This window comes from Vulpes vulpes, chromosome 13 (genome assembly GCF_048418805.1).
Source record: "Vulpes vulpes isolate BD-2025 chromosome 13, VulVul3, whole genome shotgun sequence".
In the NCBI taxonomy this organism is placed as follows: Eukaryota; Metazoa; Chordata; class Mammalia; order Carnivora; family Canidae; genus Vulpes; species Vulpes vulpes.
The window spans coordinates 118,325,538-118,345,158 of record NC_132792.1 but is presented as its reverse complement, the minus strand read 5'-3'; the positions used below and the strand labels follow the sequence as shown (position 1 = coordinate 118,345,158).

At 42.2% G+C, this 19,621-nt stretch overlaps 2 protein-coding genes across 10 annotated transcripts in view; one reads left to right on the top strand and one right to left on the bottom strand.

Moving 5' to 3' along the window:
- Positions 1–3,487, bottom strand: part of DAP3 (death associated protein 3) — a 36,474-nt gene extending 32,987 nt beyond the window's left edge. For both annotated transcript variants that reach the window (XM_025997266.2, XM_025997265.2), the window contains exon 1: positions 3,088–3,487. The gene's annotated coding sequence lies outside the window, so the exon portion shown is untranslated. The remainder of the gene's footprint in view (positions 1–3,087) is intronic.
- A 75-nt stretch (positions 3,488–3,562) lies between these two features.
- Positions 3,563–19,621, top strand: part of ASH1L (ASH1 like histone lysine methyltransferase) — a 173,686-nt gene continuing 157,627 nt past the window's right edge. For 2 of the 8 annotated variants that reach the window (XM_072733566.1, XM_072733563.1), the window contains exons 1-2: positions 3,569–3,660; positions 16,305–16,458. The gene's annotated coding sequence lies outside the window, so the exon portion shown is untranslated. Of the gene's footprint in view, positions 3,661–3,903; positions 4,237–11,628; positions 11,722–16,304; positions 16,459–19,621 lie in introns of those variants that run through there. The other 6 variants (XM_072733565.1, XM_072733562.1, XM_072733567.1 and 3 more) reach the window with 4 other exon arrangements.

Below are 19,621 nucleotides of genomic sequence, written 5' to 3'. Positions count from 1 at the left end.
GAAAAAATCTAGGGCTCGAATAACTAACATATTACTAACACTTTCTGTAAGTCAGGGACTGCTTCTGCCTGCGTCTCTGCCTGTCTCTCTGTGTCTCTCATGAATAAATAAATAAAATCTTTTTTAAAAAATTTAACATTTGAAACCTTATTTTGAAGTTTGTACTGAAGAGGTTTTCCTGCTTATCTATACTGCATTTAGACAACACCGCAACAAGAAAGCACCATGTAATAAATGTTTAATTGCTTCTATTCTAGTAGGCAAGTCTGAAGGCAGCTTAGCAAAGACTGCTGCAATACAGCAGGACCAGAGAACCCAGCTGTCTATTTACAGCCTGAGGACTCATGCCAGAAGCATAGCAGCAGGAAAATACAGGAAATCCAGGCAGCTTGGCTGAGTGTGGATCACTTTGCTTGGGGCAAACTTTCAGATAAACCACATCCTCGTTTGAATTAAAGCACTGGGGTGCCAGGGTTGCTTAGTCTGCTAAGCATCAGACTCTAGATTTCTGCTCAGGTCATGATCTCAGGGTCCTGGCATCAAGCCTCGCATCCAATTCCACATTCAGCACGAGTCTGCTTGTCCCTCTCCCTTTGCTCATTCCCTCCCATCCCCCCTGCTCATGCGCTATCTCATAAATAAATAAAATCCTAAAATAAAACAAACTCTTGAATTAAAACACAAAACCACAATCCAAAGCAGGTATTCTGGAGGTCAATCATGATTTGGCTCCTCTTTCTGCATTAGTTTTCAGCTGCTGTGACAAATTACTACAAACTTAGTAGCATAAAACTACACAAATTTGTCATCTCAGAGTCCTGTGGTTGAACAAAATCAAGGTGTATATGTTTGGTTGTGTTCTTTCTGGATGCTCTAGTAGAGAACCTGGTTTTCTGACTTTTGCAGCTTTTAGAGGCTGCTCTTTCATCTTCAAAGCCTGCAACAGCTGGTCAAGGCTTTGTCACATAGCAGCATTCAGATGTTGACTCTTCTCCCTCTTCCATCTTTTCACAGCTCTTGTACTTACAGTGGGCCTACCACATAATCCAGGATAATCTCCCTATTTTAAGGTTAGCTGATTAGCAAATTTAATTCCATCTGCATCCTTAATTCCCTCTTGCCATGTAATATAACATATGCCCAGGCTCCAGGGACTGGGCCACGGGCATCTTTGGGGGGCCATTATTCTGCCTTCCATACCTTTCCTGGTTCAAGTAATTCAGGTTTCATTCATCAGAAAAGGTCACTTTACTGAGACTTAATAGGCACTGAGGCTTATACAAAAGAACAGGGTACTATCTTGTGTATACTTAGGTGACAATTCATGAAAGCCAGATGAAGGCAGGGCCCACAAGCAAGTAACTTTCTTCTCTTTATATACTGATGCAATGGAATCCCATTAAGCGGCTTTTCTTTGTAACATATATAATTATGTTGGTGATGACAAATTTTTACTATGAAGACAATGCGATACAGTGAAAAAGGTTTTTAGGACAGGCAAAGCAAAATGTAAAGATGTTACTGGATTTCTCTGAGCCTCAGGCTTCTCATGTATAAAACGGGGATTAGGATGATCTATCTCAAAGTGTCATTCTAAGGATCAAGCAGGAATGTGTGTTCTCCAGACATAGCATTCCACAAACGTTAATTCTCTTTCCCTTCTCAGATTTTAAGTATCTAACATTCTTTCAACATTGCCACCATTCACTTTGCATTAGGGCTATACAACCATACAAAAGAAGTGTTAGATCTAGTCCCTGCTGTCAAATTAAAAATGTTGGTAGGGTATCACATTTGCGTATCTGACACAATTAAAGAAAGACCCAAAGCAAACCTAAGTGGGCTCCATGAACGAACTGAGACTTAAAACACGGGTAGGGGGGATCCCTGGATGGCTCAGTGGTTTAGCGCCTACCTTTGGCCCAGGGCGCGATCCTGGAGTTCCGGGATCGGGCCCCACGTCAGGCTCCCGGCATGGAGCCTGCTTCTCCCTCTGCCTGTGTCTCTGCCTCTCTCTCTCTCTCTATGTCTATCATGAATAAATAAATAAATCTTTATTTTTTTTAATTTTTTTTATTTATTTATGATAGTCACACAGAGAGAGAGGCAGAGACACAGGCAGAGGGAGAAGCAGGCTCCATGCACCGGGAGCCCGACGTGGGATTCGATCCCGGGTCTCCAGGATCGCGCCCTGGGCCAAAGGCAGGCGCCAAACCGCTGCGCCACCCAGGGTTCCCTAAATAAATCTTTAAAAAAAAAAAAAAGACACGGGTAGGAAAAGCAAAGACAGAGTGAGGTCATTAAAGCTCTTTACCTTAAGAAAACAAAGCAAACAAAACCTGATCAAACATGGAAATGTAGAAAGGGGGGAAATGTCTGCTTAAACTTCAAAGCTTGAATAGGGCTTTGAGGTCAATCTAGTAGACTGATTTTCAAAGTGTCCCCTCGACCCTTAGAAGTTCGCAGAAGCAAAGGAAAGGGAAACCCTCCGGATGAAACGAAACAGACTGAATTAGGCAGACTTTGGGTTTTGACAGTCTCCTGAACTTACTCATCAAGAACACTGGGGTGTTCGTGCAGAATTCTGAGACAGCTGCGCCAGGAGCCGCAGAAACCTGACAGGCCTCGGGTCAGCACGGTTTTGTGGACCAGCTGGGGGGCAGGACACGCGCCACAACCGGAGCCACACAGCCGACCCGCATCGCCCAAGCTGGGAACGCGCACTAGGCTCTGACTTCAGTGCCTCGTGTCCGACTGAACAACTCCAACTCGTGTCAACACCAACTCCGAAGGCCGCTTTCGGGTCGACCAATTTTGATGCCTATTTTTTCGTTCCTTTTTGATACATACCCAAGAAAAACCCACTTTCTGAAGGGCACGCAAGACCGGGGAGATAGGAGCCCAGCTACAAAGATTCCTGCTTCCAAGCTGCCCGAGGCGGTGAGGGTGCAACATCCACCCCAGAGGAACGCGCGCGACCCCCTCGGGCGGGGAAGCCTGGGTAGGCTGGGCGGCACGCAGCTGTAAGCGGCGCCCCCTCGGTCCCAGCCCCGAGGACGGCCGCCGGCCCCGGGCGCCTCTGCCTACCTCGCGGGGGCTCGGTCCCGCCGTCCCTGAAGCCTTCCCCGCGAGGCGCGCGCCGGGGTCGCAGGGTTGCTCTCCGCACCGTACTCCCCACGGCGTGCCGACCGCTCCCCGAGCTCCCCGCAGAAGACCGCCGAGCGCGGGCTGCAGGGCAGGAAGCTGCTTACCGCGCAGCCGCCGCGGCCTCCAACCGCCCGCCCGCGGAGGGGAGCAGGGCCGCCCTCGACGATCCCCACGCGGCCAGGCTGCGCAGCGAGAAAGCGAGCCTGGGCGGCGCGGAGTGGCGGCCGCGGAGGTGAGTCGTGTGGACCTCTGGCCGCCCCTCGGCAGCCCCAGCCGTCAGCACAGCTCCGCCGCGGCCCGGGCCTCCCCCCTCGCGCTCCCGCGGCGGCGGGAATGGAACGGTCCGGCGGGGGGGATTGTGGGAGGCGCACGCGCGAGGGGCGGAGGGCATGTGGGGGGGCGGCGGCGGCGGCGGCGGCTGTGGCGGCGGTTGGTGGCCGTGGGGGCGGGGAAGGGGGGGGAGGAAAGAAGAGGCGGTGGAGGAGGAGGAGGCCGGGGCTCGCGCCGCCGAAGGTATGCGTGAGGGCCCGCGCCCGGCTGTCCTGACAGGGGCCGCGGGGGAACTGGGGGCCGTGCGGGCGGGCGCGCCAGGCGGCCGAAGGCGGGGGCCGGGGCAGAGCGAGCGGCGAGCCCGGAGACTGTCCGGCGTGTGCGGGCGGGCGGGCGCGCGCCGCCGCCCGAGTCGGGGGCGGGGGGGGCTGCGGGGGGGGCGCGGGGAGGGCCTGGTGGGAGGTGGGGGGGCACGAGGCGCCCTTCGCTCGCGCCCGCCCTCCCTCCCGAGCAGCAGCAGCCGCCGCCGCCGCCGCTCTGCCGCCGCCGCTCCCGCCGCCATTTTGGGTTCGCTTTGCGGAGGGGGAGACGATCCCCGTCTTGGTTGCGGGACCGCCTCCCCTCGGTGGCCCTTGCTCGGCCGCATGCCGTTCTCTTCTCCTCGCTCGCCTTTCCGCCGGTCCGTGCACCCGCGGGCCGCCTTCTGACAGGCGACAGGGATCGGCCGCCGACCCGGGGACGCGGAGGAGCCTGCTTGCGGCCGCCCCCCTTCCCCACTTCCCTGCACTCTCCTCTCGTTCGGCCAAGGCCTCTGACACGGTGAGCATAACCGCCCGCCAAGGCTTCGGGCCTAAGTGCTCCGGGAGCCGGGCGAGCCTCAGCGGCCCGGGAGCCACTGTCAGCTCCCGGACCTGGACCTCTCCGGGGAGCGGCGGCGGGGTGGGGGAGGGGAGGAGGCGAGGGGATCCTGCGCGGACCGGGAAGTCCCTCCCGGCGAGGGGGAAGGGGTGCCCCTGGTGGGCGGGCTCCCGACCCGGGGAGGGGGCGGGAAAGTCGGGAGCGGAGGCGGAGTCGCCCCGGCCCCTGACAGGTCGGTTGGCGCGTCGCGGAGGCGCGGCGGGAGCATCTCCCCCCAACCCACGGCCGCGCAGAGTGGCCCAGGAGGTGGGCTTGGGGTGGGGGTGCTTGACCCGGCACTCTCGGGTGGAAGTTTAACGAATGTTCCTGGTGAGTTTGGACCAGGAGAGCCGTGCTTCTGGTCTGGGAGACAGATGGTGTACTGGTGTGCCGCGGTCGTGTTTGTGTGCACGCGCGGCAGGAAAGTGTTCCGGAGAGTTGGCGCCTGTCCGTGCGAGTGTGCTGGAGTTCCCTCACACGGCACCGCGTTTTTAAAATGAAATCCGGGATGTTCCCTTCCGGGGGCTGTGTGCGTCGTGGAGCTCGGGGCGCAGTGCTTCTGGTCGGGGACCAGTAGTCATGGCGGTGGTGTGCACCGTGTGGCCTCGGCGTGGGGTCGGGCGCGGCCAGTCCTGGTCCCCTGAACAGTTGGTGCCCGGGACGGGGGAGGGGGGGCCGCGGTGTGGACGCCCACCGCGGGAGAAGCCTGTGTGCTTCCGTGGGGTCCTGCATCTCGGTGCGAAGATGGTAGAACGGATGTTTTTTCCAGCTCATAAGAGGCGCAGATTGAGGCATAGATGATTTTTCCAAGGTCACACTTAAACTTGGTGACAAAGTTGGGGCTGGACCTCGAGTGCTGAGACTACTGGTCCAGGGGTGAGTTCCCCGCAGGCCTCGGGAGGTCCTGTCACCGTCCGAGTCCCCGGGAAGGTAGGGCCACGTGCGACTGGCCGCACAGGATGTGCCAGAGGCTGCCCGTGTCTACACCCATGCCGGGATCCAGGGTGGCCGCTAGGAAACCAGCATCCACGACCACATGATTTCTTGTGTATGAAGGCATCAGCATTGCTGATACTTTGCTTCTATACTTGAGGGAGAGATGTGTTTTTGAGCTTGAACTCGTCCTGGAGCAGCTGTATGGGGCTGGCTGCTCGCTTTATGGGACGGAGGATCTTACTCATTCAGTAGACATTTATTGAATAATTATTCAGTAAGTGGTCCCTGCCTTGGGCTGAGAATAATCAAGGTGACCCTGTTGAAACAACCTGGGTACATATGAGGGGATTTGGCCTTTGACAGTGGTAGCTGTTAAGTCCAGCAAGGAGGACAAATCAGTGTGGGATTGAAACTAAAACTTTCTAAAAAGTCTGTTCAGTTTGGAGGGAATTTACATATCCTAGACATTTTACCATGAAAGGATACAAGTCTATTTAGCAGTCTAAAACCATGCATGGCAAGGGGCGCCTGGGTGACTCAGTTGGTTAGTGTCTGCCTGCTGCTCAGGTCATGATCCCAGGGTCCTGGGATGGAGCCCCGCATCCAGTTCCCTGCTTAGCAGAGTCTGCTTTTCCCTCTGCCTCTGCTTGTGTGCTCACTCCCTCTTTCTCTCCCAAATCTTTTTAAAAAATAAGAGCATGGCAATTTTGTGATACAGTATAACCTCTTTTGTTTTTTTTTTTTTTGGCATTTGTGAGTAAACTTTTTTGGATCTGGGAATTGTTGCTATACGTTGCTGTGAAGATTGGAACTTTTTGGCTGGGCTAAAGGAGTTCTTTAAAGACTAATTTTGCAGTAAGGATTCTGTCAGTGAATAATAGGGAAAAATACTTGACGTAGGATACATTAACTGTATATCTCTGGAAAATAATATGTTTTTGATATGCTAGATTAGTAGTTCTTTAGGGTTTTTTGAATCAGTTATCCTGAGAATCTGTTAAGTGAGTTTAAGCACAATCACACAAATTATGCATACAATTTCAGGAACTTAAATTGTGATGAAGTATAACCTTCTTATATTTAGATCTCATTTGAAAGCCATTTAAAATGCATAGAGCTTTGTTTGGGGTGAAGATGATAGGAGTTTAAGGGGAAAGATTTTGTGAATTTTTAGTATGCTGAAAGTGAGGAGAACTTTAAGGTCATACATTTTATTCTTCACAAACACCTTTTTGCAGTGTTAGTGCATGATTCTGAATTAGGTGGTAAGAAAATATACGGCACAAATATTTATAGTTTTATTCTTTTTCTTTTTTATTCTTAAACTCTTCTCTTTCCAGTTTTGCTTTGGGACTGAAGCTTCTGAAACTCATTTACTGGACTTTATATTACAACAAATATTATTGCCTGAATTCTATACAGGAGACACAAAGATGGGTAATATATGATCTCTGTTCTTGAAGAGATTTTTAATCCAGTTGAAGCTAAGGATTCTGTGATGGTGGAGGCTTTCAAAAGGGGAAGGAGGAGGGAAGAATATTCCTTGAAGCTGAGGTTTCATGACTTAATTGCAGAGTTTTTGCCAATAACTAATTCTTAGGAAGCTATAAAGTCTTCCCACTCTCTGTGCAACTTTGTAGCTCTAAGATGTGATTTGGTATCATCTGGTGTTTTTGAAAAGGAGGCATACTTCCCTTGTATTGCTTATCTTATATTCAGTATATTTCTGTAGTGAATTTATAATAAAGGTCTTAATGTCATTTTTGGGTGTATATGCATTCAGGAAACATTTCTGAGGTAAAATGCAGTGGCCATTTGACAGACTACCCATGAATCTACTACTGGAAATTTAAAATAACTGCATTTTTAAAAGAACGGAATTCAGAAAGGTGTTTTGATAGCACAGATTACAGGATTCGGTAAGATAATGGAAAGATCTGAAGAAAAATGGGCTGATTGTCTCTTCTCTTGATTGTCATGGCCTGTGTAGAGGGACGTCATGTAAATTTGTGAAAAGTTTATTATTTTCTCTGATTTTTTTAACTTGGGTAGTAAATTTGTGGGTTTTTAAAATAACGCGTATACACGTGTGTAGTGTATATCTGTGCATATAGTTACATTTATATAGTCATGGATGTTTGAGATACTTCATAACTTTATTTTTTTTAAAGATTTTTATTTATTTATTTTTTTTTTTTAATTTTTATTTATTTATGATAGTCACACAGAGAGAGAGAGAGGCAGAGACACAGGCAGAGGGAGAAGCAGGCTCCATGCACTGGGAGCCCGACGTGGGAGTCGATCCCGGGTCTCCAGGATCGCGCCCTGGGCCAAAGGCAGGCGCCAAACCGCTGCGCCACCCAGGGATCCCACTTCATAACTTTAAAAACAATAATCACAAGAAATTATTCAGGATCTTTAAGGATCAGAAGCAATTTTCATGTCATATTCTTGAGTTGTGTTTTAAAATATGAAGCATAACTTCCCTATGTCTCTTGATAGGCATTATGTCTTTATGGCCTTAGTAGTACCACTTGAGATTTTATCCTAAGTCTTCTTCCAGGACTTACAAATAAAGAAGTGGCAACATTCGGTCCTGCCAAAATGATCTACTTGTCCACCATGGAGAAGTTTTACCGCATGTGTAGGTGATGCGTCTGTAGTTAAACTTTTTGTATTGCTGTTTGAGTTATGTTTGTTGGTCTGAGCCCATTGATGACTGCTGTGAAGTCTACTTGTGTCAGCCTTTTTAGAGGCATGTGTTGTCCTAAACCTGGTTTCCATAAAAGAGGGAAATTCGTTTTTGTTTTGAATTATTTTGTTGTTTTAAATTTTTTTCTTTAAATTGTAAATTTTTGTTTATATTCTTTTGTATGCAGAGGTTAGCTTTTCATACTTATGATTTGTCTCCTTAGTTAACAATAACTCAATTTTACATTTCATGTTTTAGAAATCAGTGTTTTAGTGACTGCCTCATTGGGGGTTGTTAATGGCAGTGTGATGTTGACACAGCATAATAAATTATGGATTTAAGTGATAACAGAAATTGAATACCCTTGTTATTTCAAGAGTTGTATTGTCTTCATGTATATATGAAGAATCTATAAAATTTTATTTTTGCATTACTTGGTTTTGCTTTTCATAGTTTTTAGTCATTTGGTCTTAGACCTAGGGAAGTTGATGACAGAATTGTATACTTTTTCCACTTTATTTTGTCCATTTTTTAAGTGTGGAAAATTTAAAACCTACAGATAGGAAGAGAATAGTGCAGTGAGTTCTTATATACTCAACATCCAGCATCAGCAGTTACCAGTGCCCAGCTCTCACACTGTATCCCCATCTACTGGCCTCTCTGCCTTCTCCTCTGCTTTGGTTATTTTGAAACAAATCTTACAGATATTATATCATTTCATTCATAAATATGTCAGGGTGTGCATTCTTTTTACTCTTTAATGGGGAATTATTTCTCCATAGCTAAGTTTATATAATTTTTAAAATAAAAGTATCTGATGATAAGTGGAATTAAACCATTTCTGATCTATTTTACCTGTCCATAGGGGTTCCCTCTGCAAACTATAAGAAATGAATGGAGTAGAATTAGCCTCACTGCTTTTTAGATGTTTGCATTGAAAAATGCAAACAGATCCTTCGTTTGCCAGAAAAGCTTATCAGCTTTTTTCCTAATGTACAAGTGAGAAATAATGTATCTCTTATAGTCTTTTTTTTTTTTTTAAAGTGCTATTGACAAGATGGTAAAAACATTTTCGAGTTCTTGTTCTTGGTTTTCTAACAGGATCTAGTTACCAAAGAAATAAGATAATCCTGGTGATATTGAACAGGAGTTGAATTTGGTCTAAAATCAGCTTGAACGGTATGAAATAACATTGTTTTGAAATTTTTTTAAATTTTATTTATTCATGAAAGACACACACACACACAGAGGCAGAGACAGGCAGAGGGAGAAGCAGGCTCCATGCAGGGAGCCCGATGTGGGACTCGATCTGGGGTCTCCAGGATCATGCCCTGGGCTGACGGTGGTGCTAAACTGCTGAGCCACTGAGGCTGCCCTGTTTTGAATTTTGAAATTCTAATTGTGGACATTTGAGAGTTGCTTCAGTTGTTAAATTGCTTCAGTTGTTAAATACAAACTATGATACAGAGCAGGGTAATCATGATGAGTATAGAAATTAGCTGTAGAAAAAGTAAGTATTCCTGTTATTATAAAGGTAAATCAGAATGTAGAGATTTGAAATAACTGTTAGTAAAGTAGAATTTAGCCTTCTATAAAAAGGCTGACAGTTATAATTATGAGTGAATTCTATCAACTAGCAAAACTTTGGTTAATTTATCTTTTGTTGTATCTTATGTTATAGTCCCATAGATCATGAATCTTTGACTTAATCTTGTTTTATATTTCCCATACTTGATCCTAAATCATTCTTCTTATTCTCTTTATGTCCTAAGACCACAGGTGGACAGTGCCAGATTAGAAAGTAGCTATATTGTTGGCTTCTTAATATAAATGACATTATTTAGAATATGGAGGAGATAGTCCTTATGATATGTTTTTTTAAATTCAGCACTGCTGAAAATGGCAGCACCAGAATTTAAATATTTACTAATATAAAAGCCTTTTAGGGCTGAATGGAGAGAATTTAAAAGATTGTCTTTGAAAGAAGAACCTGCTAACTCTGACGTTTGAGAAAATGGAGGAGTGAATCAATCATGTATAATTAGTTATTATACATAATAATTATGTATAATAATGAAAATATGTATAGTATAAAGGCCTTCAAAGAAGATTGGAGGATACAAATCTCAGGTATAGATTTCATCAAGCTAAGTGATAATAACACATTGGGAAGTTTAAATTTAGATGCAGAAGCATATCAAATAAAAAAGGGTAATCACCTTGAAACTAAAAGGAGAGTTATAACTTAATTTTGTGTGTGTGTGTGTGTATAATGTTATATGAATGTAGATAAAGTTTAATTCTGTTTAACAAGTATTCTTTCTGTGGCACCTGGGTGGCTTAGTGGCTTGAGCATCAGACTCTTGATCTCAGCTTAGATCTTGATCTCTAGATTATGAGTTCAGGCCCCATGTTGGGCTCCACGCTGGGCCTGGAACCTACTTTAAAAAACAAATAAAAACAAGTATTCTTTATGTTCATCTCTCATTCACCCAATTAACATTTTTCCAATGGTTATCTCATTTCCATTTCTGTGCTTATATTGGGAGAAGTTTTTTTTTTTCCTTGCCTCAGAAAGTAGTGCATCTAGTAAGAGGAACATCACATTAACAACTACAATATACAGTGTAATACATTTCTCCTAGGTAGAGAAGGGGGAAATTTATTAAATCTGTGGATAGAAAGGAAAGGTTAAGGATAGCTTTCTGCAAGGGAGAAGAACCAAGTTTTAAAGGATAAATACGAGTTACTCAGTAAGGTTTAGAGGGGCCATCTAGGTAGGGAAGGATCACTTGCAAAGGTATGAAAATGAAAATAACAGCAGAATGAGTTCAAGGGACTGTAATTTGGATTTGTACTTTCCAACTGTTTTCCTGTGTCTTCAGTACCATGTAAAGTTGGGTTTTGTACTTAGAAATCAACAGAATAAAGGTGGAGCTGTGTTCCATATACTCTGCTTAGACAAAATAGTACTATGCTGTTATTGCTATAGGTAATTTCTAACAGATTAAAATCAAGAAAATAATGGTTTATGTTTTAGTTACTCAGAAAACTTTTACTAGAGTATATTCCACACCTTCAAAATGTTAGTTAATGGGGTATTGATTATTGTAATATGCATCTAGCCAAATAAAAGCATTGTGTAATTGTTCTTCTTAGTAATGAACAAATCTCCCAGCCTTCATATTGGTATATTTTCCCTCAATTTGTTGAAAATCCTAAATAGTGATTAAGATGATGGACTCAGAAATCATATTGACTAGGCTCCGATCCCAGTTTTGCTACTTACTGTGTGACCTTTAGCAAAATACTTACTGTCTTTGGTTTTCTTGACTGTAAACTGATGATGATACAGGGCTGTTAAAAGGTTGAACTAGATAATATGTATAATGTGCTTAGCATAATTTATGTCCTGTATCAAGTACATAATACAGATTTGCTATTATTATTAATTTCTCTTATTTCCTAAAAAAAAAGAATTTTTGAACAAAGCAGATGACCTCCCTTATAGGAGGTAAGAATATGCAAAATCCATTTTTGAAAGTATGTATAAACAACTTTGTTACATGTATATGTACTTTTTTTCTAATTCTCAATTTGTTATGTTACTTTCCTCACATACAAATTCTATTTTTATGTTTTCTCACTTAACTCTAGACTAGGCTTTTTTTTTTTTTCTTTTTAAGGATTTTATGTTTGAGTAATTTCTACGTAGACCCAACGTGGGACTCGAATTTACAGCTGAGATCAAGAGTCACATGCTCTACCAACTGAGCCAGGTACCCTGAGATTAGGCTTCTTACTAAATCAGAGATTTGTCTTCAAGTGAACAGGAAACTATCTTTCAGAGAGAGAGAGAGAGAGACTGACTGATCAGTGGGAGGGACAGAGGGAGAGGGAGAAGCTTGCTTCTCACTGAGTAGGGAGCCTGATGCAAGGCTCAATCCCAGGACCCCGAGATCATGACCTGCGCTGAAGGCAGATGCTTAACTGACTGAGCCCCAGTCACCCAGGACAGTTCTCTTTTTATTTTTATGTTTTAAAGATTTTTTTAAATTTATTCATGAGAGGCACAGAGAGAGGACCAGAGAAACAGGCAAAGGGAGAAGCAAGCTCCTCGCAGGGAGCCTAACATGGGACTTGACCCCAGGACCTGGGGATCATGCCCTGAGCTGAAGGCAGGCATTCAGCCACATTCAACCACTGAGCCACCCAGGCATCCCATCTCTTTTTAAATCTGATCAGCATTTCTTTTGATTTTTAGGAGCCCAGTGTATTCTTTCAAAGCAGAACCCATTGCTTTCCCTAAATCACTTCAGTTTATTGAGTGTTTATTATGTACTGGCTTTAGGATACAGTGATGAATGAACAAAATAAGGTCCTTGGGCATTTTCATGTAACTCTCCCAGAACAAGATCTTTTTTTTTTTTTTTTTCAGAACAAGATCTTTTAGTACTGCTGTAATGTGCTGCTTCTATCATATTACATGTGGTTTGAGAAGCATATTGTAGAGGTTTCTGTAAAAATGTCTTGAGATATGATGATTTTATGCCAGAGCAAGTCAGTTCTAGGACAAAAATCTTTTCCTCTTGAGGTTCTTTAGTGTATGCCTGTGATTTATCCAGGCAGTTCATTGGACAGTTAGTCTTTTGGGATGTCAGTAGATTAAGTCCTCGTTCAGAGTCAGATAAAAACTAAAACCAGCATTCTGTCTCTTGTGCCTTCTAACAGAAGGAATATATATATAGTCTTTCATTCAGTAAATATTAATTGTATGCGTACATTATACCAGGTGCTGTTCTAAGCCCAGGGAATACAGCAGTGAATAAAGCAGTAAAAAGTCATTGCTTTCAGGAGCACCTGGCTGGCTCAGTTGGTAGAGTATGCAATTCCTGATCTCTGAGTCTTGCGTTTGAGCCCCATGTTGCGTATAGAGATTACTTTAAAAAATCATTGGTGCTCACTTTCTAGTAAGATAGATATTAAATAAATGGATATGATGTTATAGCATTTCCACAATAGGTGGTGTAAAGGAAATGTAAACAAAGTAAAAGGAAGTTCAGTGGTTAAGGAAGTCCTTTGAGGTAGTGGTACTTGAATAGAGACCTGAATGATATGAAGCATCCCATGGAGCTGTCTGGGTTATGAGCATAAGCCCTGAGGCAGTGGTATGTTTGCTGTGTTTAAGAAATAAGAAAGGACTAGAACGGAGTCAACAAGGTAAGGATGAATGATAGGAAACAGGTAGAAGATGGAGCCTGGGGCTATATAACTTAGGGACTTATAAGACTTGACTAAGTGTCTGGAGTTTATTGTAGATTTCATAGGAATCTTAGGAGGTTTTGAGCAGGGAAGTGACTTGATCTAACATACACACTTTGAAAGGCAAGAGTGATGCAACCAGAACAACCAGTTAGGCCATTGTGATATTTGAGGCAACAGATGATTGTGAGTTGAACTTAGGGTGTTATCAGGGAGATGGATTTGGGGGATATATATATATTTTTTTTTTTTGGGGGGGGGGATATATTTTTAAAGGTGGGTAGGTGATAACTTGGATTGGCTGTAGGGTCTGAGTAAAAAAGTAGTCAAGATTGACTACAATCATGACTTCAACATTGAGCATCATTTACCTGGATTTTGAACACTGGATGAGGCAGGTTGCAGGAGTGCAGAAATTACGAATTTGGTTTGGATGTACTACTGACTTTGAGTTTTCTGTTACATGTTTCTGGTTGAGATACTGAGTGGGCAGTTTAATATGTAATATCTCAGGATTGGAGCAAATATAAATTTAGTAGTTGATCAGGGTACAGCTGCTATTCAGAGCCATAAGACTTGATGAGATTACCTGGAGAGTGGGTGTAGATAGAGAAGGGGTGAAGTTCTTGGAAGGAATTGTGGGGTATTGACATTTAGAGGCATTTAATCAGTAATGCCAGAGCTGAAAGAATCGTTTGCTCATTTTAGGAATAATACTTTCTTGAGAAATGCTACCAAATACTGATTAGTAAACATAGAGACAAAAATAAAATGGTTGCTGAACAGATTTATTTTTTTATCTGTTAAATAACTTTTTGATGGTGCTGCAGAGATCAGAACACTCATATGAAACTAAAAATCAGAGTCCCTATTTTTACTAGAGTACACTGAAAAGATGGCCAGAATGGTTGTTACTTTCCTAGGTAATCATTGTGGAAGGCAACATAAAGTAAAATAAATATAAACTTATAAAAAAAATGAAGTTTTGGGGTACCTAGCTGGCTCAGTTGGAGGAGCATGCAGCTTTTTTTTTTTTTTTTTTTAAGATTTTATTTATTTATTCATGAGAGGCACAGAGAGAGAGAGGCAGAGACACAGGCAGAGGGAGAAGCAGGCTGCATGCAAGGAGCCCGACATGGGACTCGATCTGGGTCTCCAGGATCACACCCTGGGCTGCAGGTGACGCCAAACCGCTGCACCACCGGGGCTGCCCCCAGCATGCAGCTTTTGATCTCAGGGTGATGCGTTTGAGCCCCATGTTGGGTGTAGAGATTACTTAAACTTTAAAAAATAATAATAAAATAATAAAGTATCACAAGACAGGAAGCTTCTTACCCATTCATGTGATAACCATTTCTGGCTTTGAAAATTTAGGGAGTGAGATCCAGCTGCCTCCTGTTTTCTTCTTTGGTCTCTCACAAGGCATTGTTAAACCTACCATTAAAGAAGCTGGTTTTTCATGTGTGGACTTACTGAGTCAACATATCTCATATCTGAGAATACATGTGTAAGATCCGATACTTGAAGGTATTAGGCACTTCATATTATTTAGATTGACTTACTGTGTATTTTGGGACATCTGGGTTTGGGTAGGGATCTATTTAAATGTATTTGAGATACCAAAAATGTAAAGGAATAGAAATTACAGAATCACAGCATATTGCTTATTTTGTGTGGTTGATTTAAAACTTTTAACAGAAGTCCTCTTCACTACTGCATGAAACTGATACTCTCTTGCTTGAGTATATGACTTCACACTTGCCAATCTACCTCTACCATTAGGAAAATGTAGGGCCCATCTGTTGAGTTGGCACTATGCCTAAAAGGCCAGTAGTTTTGGACTTTGTAGTCCAGGAAGAGAAATTAATTCCAGAACATTAAGGGGAGACATTTCTAATAACGTATTCCCCAGGGTTTATCTGACATCTTGTTGCAATTTTATAGAAATCACCAGAGAGTTAAGGTCCATCATATATGATTTCTTTTTCCCATGTCAAAGAATGTACTTGTGTACATTAGAGAGCCATTTCTCTTCCAGGTAAATGGTGTCTGTAAGAAATCACTACAAAGATTTCCAGATAGGTTAGAGGTGATCTTCTTAAGAAGAAACTGAGATGTTTAAGACAGTAATATAATTTGGGGTTCAGATAAGCGTCTAAAACTATTTCTAGATGAATCTGTTCCCATAAACATCTGGAAACTGTTCACTGAGGCTTAGAACTTAGATGGTTCAAAATGGCCATCTTCTGGTTTCCTGAGTATCCTTCTGTACTGTGCATTTGACGCTGGCCTCAAAAACAGATCATAACTCCGGTGGTGGTGGTGGTGGTGGTGGTGGTGGTCGTCGTCGTCGTGGTCGTCGTGGTAGTACTAGTAGTACTAGTGGTAGCAGCAGTAGTAGTAGTAATAGTAGTAGTAATTATGGGCCCCATTGAGAATATAACGAAATCTTTGTATCCTTTCTCAAAAAGTGCACATATACATGTAAAATTTTTTATAAATTTTAGGAGATAGGTAATTTTGGTTGTAGGCCAACATTCCTTGTTTCATAGGCTTCTTAATTATGAATGTCATGAAATGACAGTTGCATTCTTTACCTGTTACTCGACAGAGATTGCTCTTAAAAACAGAAGTTAACTCATAAGGACAGTGGTGGTTGTGGAGAATAGTATTAGTAAATCTTTGCTGGATTGTCATCTATCCACCTACTTTTCCCTTTCATCATTTTGGTAATAAAGTAATTTCTGGAGGATCATCAGTTAAAGCAGCATACCAATGTTAGAATGGCAGGCTGAGTATAAGAAAAGCAGTTCTTCAAAATGGGTAAAATGGCAGCAAAGTGAGAATTCCTGCTCTGTGCCCCACTCCTGATTGGCTTCCTGGCTACATCCCACCCACCTTTCTGAATGTCGTTTCTCAACCCAGACCTGACCATGTCTCCTGGCAGAATAGACTGCCTAGCTCTTTCTTCAAGATCCTGCCAACCACTTCAGCTTTGTGTCTTCTTGGGTCTCTTACCCTTGTGCTTCAGCTGTTTGGAACCGTTGCCATTCCCAAACACAGTTTGTTTATATCTCCATGACTTTCATGTTCCTCTCAGTGCCTGGCTGCTTAGAGAACACCTACCCATCTTCTGAGACAAAGTTCAAGTTGATGCTGAGAAGCCTTACCCGGCCACCTCCCCTCTTTTGGTGAACAATATGCACTCATTTCTCTTTGGCATATACCTAGGAGTGGAATTGCTGGGCCACAGGGTAAGCCTATTTTTATCTTTAGTTAATATTGTCAAACAGTTTTCCAAACTGATTGTATGACTTTGTAACTGTACCGGGAATGTGTAGGTATTTCTTTTGTTCCACACCTTCACCAACATTTGTTGTCATTCTTTTTAATTTTAGCCATTTTATTCGGTAATAGTATTTCACTGTGGTATTGATTTGCATTTCCCTGATTATTGGTGAGGTTGAGCATCTTTTAGTGCCTGTTGGATATCTGGGTATCTTTGTGAAGTACCAGCTCTTAATAAATATTCTGAATGCAATCCTTTTCTCCAGTATATGCATTGCACATAACATGATCCAATGTGTGGCTTGCCTTTTCACTCTCATGGTTTGTTTTGATAAACAGAAGTTCATATTTTTTATAAAGTCCAGTTTAGCTCCCCCCCCCCCTTAAAAAAAGAATGGTGTTCTATTTGAGGAGGTATGTAGTTAGGAGTGGGGGAAATGGAGAATTCCATACCAACAGGTATGAAGTTTCAGTCAAGCAAGATGAATAAGTTCTGGAGATGTGCTGTACAGCATTGTGCCTATAGTCAACAGTACCATATTGCATACTTAAAAATTTTAAGAGGGTAAATCTCGTGTTACATGTTCTTAACTACAGTAACATCATAAAAAAAGATGTGTGTAGTAAGTGGTACTTGATTGAATGGAAATGAACAGGAGAGGAGTGTTTTAAGAAAATAGCTAGACAGTAGAAGAATAATGGAGTTGGAAAATATGTCCAGAGTTAATTGGTTTACTTTGCTTAATTTCATGTAGATATGAATACAATAAGACCTTGAGAGGTATGGACATATAGTAGCTATGTGTATTTCAGATCTTTTTTTTTTTTTTTTTTTTGTATTTCAGATCTTTAAAAAAATATGTTCTTACTGGATTTTTGTTTAGTTATAAAACTAATACAAATTCTGTAATAATCAAGAAAAAATATATAGAATTTTATTTCCTTTTTACTTCCAGACCTTTACCCCTAAAGTAACCAGTGCTGTAGCTGATGTATAATCATTTGTATTTATTTCTGTTATGCATACAAATACATATTTTTTTCCTATTTTTATACATGTAACATCATGCTTGCTCTTTTACTGAAAAAAGGCAGACACGGTTCTCTGTGTGTGTGTGTGTATGTGTGTGTGAGAGAGACAGAGAGAGAGAGAGAGAGAGAATGTATATATATTTAACTTTTTTGGTATGGCCACATTAAGCAGTGCTGCAATATATAATTTATTAATGCTTTTGTTTTTCTGTGATAGAGTCTCAAAAGTAGAATTGCTGTTGAAGTCAGAGAGTATGTAAAACTTAAAATTGTCATAGATGCTGTAGATCTTGCTTTCCACAATAAATGATGGTGGCCACTAGTGTTTATTTTCCTGTATACTTTGCTAGTATTTTTTTTTTTTTAAGATTTTATTTATTCATGAGAGATACAGAGAGAGAAAGAGGCAGAGACACAGGCAGAGGGAGAAGCAGGCTCCATGCAGGGAGCCTGATGTGGGACTTGATCCCAGTACTCTGGGATCATGCCCTGAGCCAAAGGCAGACGCTCAAACCGCTCAACTAGTGTCCCACTACTATTAGTTTTTATCAGTGTATTAAATTTCAACCAAACTGACGAGTGAAAATGGTCTTATTTTAACTCATACCTCCCTGGCTATTATTGATGTGATGTCTCTTTCTGTTTCTTCTTGATTATTTCCATCTCTTCTATGATTGCTTGTGCACATCTCTCATATCATCTTATAGAATAACTCTTAACCATACTGATCTGTGTTTTTATGTAATCAAATCTGTCAGTATTTTCCTTTTTGGCTTTTAGTTTCTTGATTTGCTCAAGGTTTCTCTACAGGGGCACCTGGGTGGCTCAGTGGTTGAGCGTCTCTGCCTTTGGCTCAGGGCATGATCCCGCAGTCCCAGGTTTGAGTTTCCACATCAGGCTCCCGGCATGGAACCTGTTTTCCTCCCTCTGCCTGTGTCTCTGCCTCTCTCTCTCTCTCATGAATAAACAAATAAAATCTTAAAAAAAACATTATAGAAAGGTTTCTCTACAATAGGCTATAGAAATATTCACAAATATCCCTCAAGTACTTTCATTTTTGCATACAGCTCTCTAATCCATGAGGAAATTATATTTGTGTATAACATGAAGAATGGATCTGACTTTGTTTTCTCCAAATGAATAGCCAATTAGGTCAACACATAGCAACATATGTCATATAAATCAGCTTGTTGCCACGTTGAAAGCTGTAATTGAACATTTTTGCAGGATTACCACTAACCCATATTTTGTTTTTACACAAGGAAAGGAACACCTTCCACAAGATACCTTATTTTGGTCTGCCAGAAAATTTTAAATGGCATTGAGATGCATTTAGTGTCCCATAAAATTCATTAATTTAAAGTGTACAATTCAGTGGTTCTTGATATGTTCACATAGTTATTCAGCCACCACCACTACCTAATTTTAGAACATTTGATCTTGGTGTCCGTTAGCTAGCAGTTTCCCCATCCCAGACATTCCCCTTTTCCCCTATCCCTAGGTAGCCACTAATCTACTTGCTTTCTCTTTGGATTTGCCTTTTTTGGACATTTTGCATAAATGGAATAATATAATTTGTTGTATTCTAGAACTAGTGTGTCTTTCATTTAGCATAATGTTTAAGATTCATCTTAAACCTTATTATAATATGTACCAGTATTTCATTCCTTTTTTTAAAAATATGTACCAGTATTTCATTCCTTTTTTTTTTTTTTTTAAGATTTATTTATTAGAGAGAGCACATGTGAGTGTGGGGAAGGGCAGCAGGAGAGAATCTCAAGCAGAATCCCTACTGAGGGCGGATCCCAACAAAGCCTCTATCCCAGGATCCTGAGATCATGACCTGAGCTAAAATCAAGAGTCAGACACAGACTGAGCTACCTAAGTGCCCCAGACTTCATTTTTTTGTTGTTGTTGATGAATGACATTCCATTGTATGGATCATGTTGCTGTGAACATTTGTATGCAACTTTTCTGTGTACCTGTGTTTTCATTTTTCTTGGGTATATACCTAAGCAGTAAGTTGCTGAGCCATCTGGTAACTCTATTTAACCTTTTGAGGAACTGTCAAACTGTTTTCCAAAGTGTCTGTACCAT